At 40.4% G+C, this 4,406-nt stretch overlaps 1 pseudogene; it reads left to right on the top strand.

Moving 5' to 3' along the window:
* Positions 1 to 668: 668 nt before the first annotated feature.
* Positions 669 to 1,046, top strand: LOC121437344 (annotated as a pseudogene).
* Positions 1,047 to 4,406: the final 3,360 nt, after the last annotated feature.

Consider the following 4,406-nt stretch of genomic DNA (forward strand, 5'->3'; position numbering starts at 1 on the left):
AAAAGTGGTAAAGCAATGATTTGACTTTGTATGTCAGGGACTCATTCATTTAACCACACACATGGTATACAGTGAGTTCATATATGACAACAAAATAAAACACTAAAAGATAAGAGAAATGATATACAATACAGGAGAAAAGACAAATGATCAAGAGTGAATGCAAAAAAATCTACCTAAATAGAAGATATTCTAATTCATTAGTTCAGCCTATTTCTATACATTTGGAGATTAATAAATACTTCCTATGTACCCAGACAGACAAGATTGATATGGAATTGTATCAAAGCTTGAGTTTGTCCAAGAACATAATTGACTAAGAGCCTGACTGTTCCTCCATTGTTGTTCAAAGGAGTTGAGACTCAAGTCACTGTAGAACTTCATTTACAGCAGTCAATAGAATAATTTTTTTCAGGAATTTTCCCTATGAAATTTCCTTCTGAAAAGGTGGAGGGAGTAGGAGGAGGGAAGGTAGTGGAAGCTGGGATTGGTATGTAAAATGAGAAAAGATTTTTTTAATAAATAAATTTAAAAAGTGTATGTGCATGTCTGTGTGTTATAGCCATTTCAACATGCAGAAATGGTCTAAGTCAAGAAATATATGATTAGTTTTTTTCCCGACATCTTAGGGAGGCTGCAGTGGTTGTCGCCACTCTCCGAACTTCATCATGCCGCCCAAGGATGACAAGTAGAAGAAAGATGCCGGAAAGTCGGCCAAAAAAGACAAAGACCCAGTAAATAAGTCCGGTGGCAAGGCCAAAAAGAAGAAGTGGTCCAAAGGCAAAGTTCGGGACAAGCTCAACAATCTAGTCCTGTTTGACAAGGCTACATACGACAAACTCTGTAAGGAAGTGCCCAACTATAAACTTATTACTCCAGCCGTGGTCTCTGAGAGACTGAAGATTCGCAGTTCCTTGGCCAGGGCAGCTCTTCAGGAGCTCCTTAGTAAAGGGCTTATCAAGCTGGTTTCAAAGCACAGAGCCCAAGTAATTTACACCAGAAACACAAAGGGTGGAGATGCCCCAGCTGCTGGTGCAGATGCATGAACAGGTTCAATCAGCTGTACTTTTGGAAAAATAAAGCTTTATTAAGTCAAAAAAAAAGAAATATATGATTAAATTTGTTTGGGAAAACTAGATTGTTCATCATGGTACCTGAGAAGATTCAAGAGATCTCCTCCATATCATGGCAACAAGGGAATGTAGCAAAAGTCAAGTTGATGTACAAGAACAAGTTTCTATCACTTAATACTATCCTATCTGCATAGATCTTCTTATATTCCTTTGCAATAGCAGCAATAATCAAACACTTTTATCTGATTTTCCTTCTGAGTAGCTTAATACAGAAATGGCTTTCAACTTTTTTAGTTTCTCTGGATTTCCTAAAGGCCAAATCGATCATTAACCATCTCAGACATGCTTGTTATATGCTTGGAGACTGAGAGTGACAACTGTTCTTGTATTCCTCCTGGGTTCTTAATAGCCCAAAATTGTAAGTAGTAAAGAAACTAAGAACATTTCATTTCTGGTTAAAACACATGTAAAACTAGTTAATACACTATATTTTCTTTCCAATGCACAGATGTGTGGAAATCTATAACACAGAATAATCAAACTACAAGAGAGTAAAGAAGGCAACAAACAGTATAAAAGATGTTTTATTTTCCTCCCCTGGATTTGTTACTGGTCCTCAAAATGACCGCATTTCGATGTAAAATGATAGGATTGCCAGGGAGGCAAAACAACATTTTTCTCTTAATAGAAATATGTAATAATTTATGTATTCTTTTATATACACTACAAAAGCAAAGAAATAAAGCAGAAGAGACCGAACTTTAAAAAAAAAGAGTGCATTGAATCTCTAGATTTGTAACATGAATGGTCCTGTATGCCCAACCAGGTCCCCACAACTGTTTAGCCCCAAAGCAAAATCACACAGAGATCTCTATAAGTTATAAAGCAGATTGGCCCATTAGCTCTAGCCTCTCACTGGCTAACTCTCACATCTTGATTAAACCATTTTTATTAACTATGTTAGCCATGTGGCTCAGTACCTTTGTTCAGTGTGGCAGATCACATCCTACTGTTTCGGTGGTCTGGGCAGGAGTGGGAGGAATTAACTTCCTGCTTCCCAGAATTCTCCTGTTCTCATTACATCATTTCAACTTCCTGTCTGGTTTTCCCGCCTATATTTCCTGCCTGGCCAATCAGCATTTATTTGAAACATGATTGACAAATTACAAACAATTCTCCCGCACCACTTCCCCCTCTTTTTTTAAAAAAAAGAAAATATCCATAGTCCATATTTTGGGAATGTGGGCATAGTATTTCAGGCTACTTCCAGCTGGTTGGGGGTGCTATTAATCTTATGGGGACCTAAAGAAAATTTAGAAGCCAGAACGCAGAGATTCATATGTACTCAGCACACATTCTACCACCTAAACTTCATCCCTACTTAGCAGCTTTCAAAAGATGATTAAAAGTAGGCAACTGCAATACCAAAATACCAAACACAAAAGTAGTAATGTTATTTATTTACTTACTTTTTTTAGATAGGATCTCACTATTTAGCTCTGGCTAGCCTGGAATTCACTATGTAGAACAGGCTGACCACAACCTCACAAATATCTGAATGCTTCCACCTCCCACATACTGGGAGGGGCTTCCACCACCACACCTGGCTGAAAATGGGTCCTTTTAATAAGCAAAGTGTCATAAATATAAGTACTAATAAGTTCAAATCACATGAAGAAATGATGAATAGATGAACATTGTAAGCCAAGGGCAAAAACTTCAGAAGTCAATATTATGGGCACCTTAAATTTGGATGTCGAGTTTCCAACACAGAAAGAAATAAACTTTTGCTATTTAAATCCCTTGAGGTTGTCATTATGGTCCTATTTATACAAAACTAACAGAAGAAGCTACTGATCTAGCCTCCTTTAGGGTTTGCTGCTTCCCCTGATATTGTCTATGTTACTCCATTGTGTTGAAAGATTATGGGTTCATAAATGCTAGATATGTGTAGCAGCTGCTGTGATGGTGCCGGCCAGTGATATATACTGAAGAGGTGTAGACTGGAAGATCATGAATTTGAGGCCAGCCTGGGCTAGATATAGGTTGCCTTCTGCTATGAGGTGGAAAATAGTTAATACATTGAAGTCCCAAAATAGTTTATCTTCTTACTAGTTTTTCCCACTTCTTGGGCTCTTATTAGCTGCCTCTTAAAATTATTACTGGAGATTATATTTGTATTTAACACAGAACATCAGAGAGACAGAATCCTGTAACATCTAAACACATTCATTTACTTAGGAATGTGTTTACAGAAATTAAACAACAGCAGCTTCAGTAAATAACCTTTGCTTTTTTTAAAATTTTTTATTGAGAAAAAGAAAAAAAAAGTTTCTGCCACTTCCCAGCCTCCCATTTCTCTCCCCCTCCTCCCACCCTTCTCCCCCTCCCCCGACTCTTCTGCCCCTCCCTCTCTAGTCCAAAGAGCAGTCAGGGTTCCCTGCCCTGTGGAAAGTCCAAGGTCTTCCACCTCCGTCCATGTCTAGGAAGGTGAACATCCAAACTGGCTAGGCTCCCACAAAGCCAGAACATGAAGTAGTATCAAAACCCTGTGCCATTGTCCTTGGCTTCTCATCATCCCTCATTGCTCGCCATTTTCAGAAAGTCCGGTTTTATCCCTTGCTTTTTCAGTCATAGTACAGCTGACCTTGGTGAGCTCCCAATAGATCAGCCCCACTGTCTCAGTGGGTGGGTGCACCCCTCGTGGTCCTGACTTCCTTGCTCATCTTCTCCCTCCTTGCGCTCCTCATTGGGACCTTGGGAGCTCAGTCTAGTGCTCCAGTGTGGGCCACTGTCTCATTCTCCATCCATCATCAGATGAAGGTTCTATGGTGATATGCAAGATATTCGTCAGTATTGCTATAGGATAGGGTCGTTTCAGGTTCCCTATGCTCAGCTGCCCAAGGAACTAACTGGGGATATAGCCTTGGGCTCCTGGGAGCCACTCTAGGTTCAAGTCTCTTGCCAACCCTAAGGGAGCTCCCTTAACTAAGAATTGTGCTTCCGTGCTCTCCTATAAAACCTTCCTTTATCCCAATCATCCTGTTTCCCCAAGTCCCTGATGGAGGAAGGTCATTGGCTAATAAAGGCACTGCCCTGGCCCATTTTATTGGTTAGAGGATAGGTGGGAGGAGTAAACAGAACAAAATGCTGGGAGGAAGAGGAAGTGAGGTCAGAGACTCACAGCTCTCCTCTCGGGAACAGACGCCTGAGAGAGACGCCATGCCCTGCTCCCGGGATGAAGCTCCGACCCAGGATGGACATAGGCTAGAATTTTCCTGGTAAGCGCACCTTGGGGTGCCATACACAGATGATTAGAGATGGGCTAAATTA

This window comes from Microtus oregoni, unplaced genomic scaffold, assembly GCF_018167655.1.
Source record: "Microtus oregoni isolate MIOR12 unplaced genomic scaffold, Mior012 000052F_000, whole genome shotgun sequence".
NCBI classification, from domain to species: Eukaryota; Metazoa; Chordata; class Mammalia; order Rodentia; family Cricetidae; genus Microtus; species Microtus oregoni.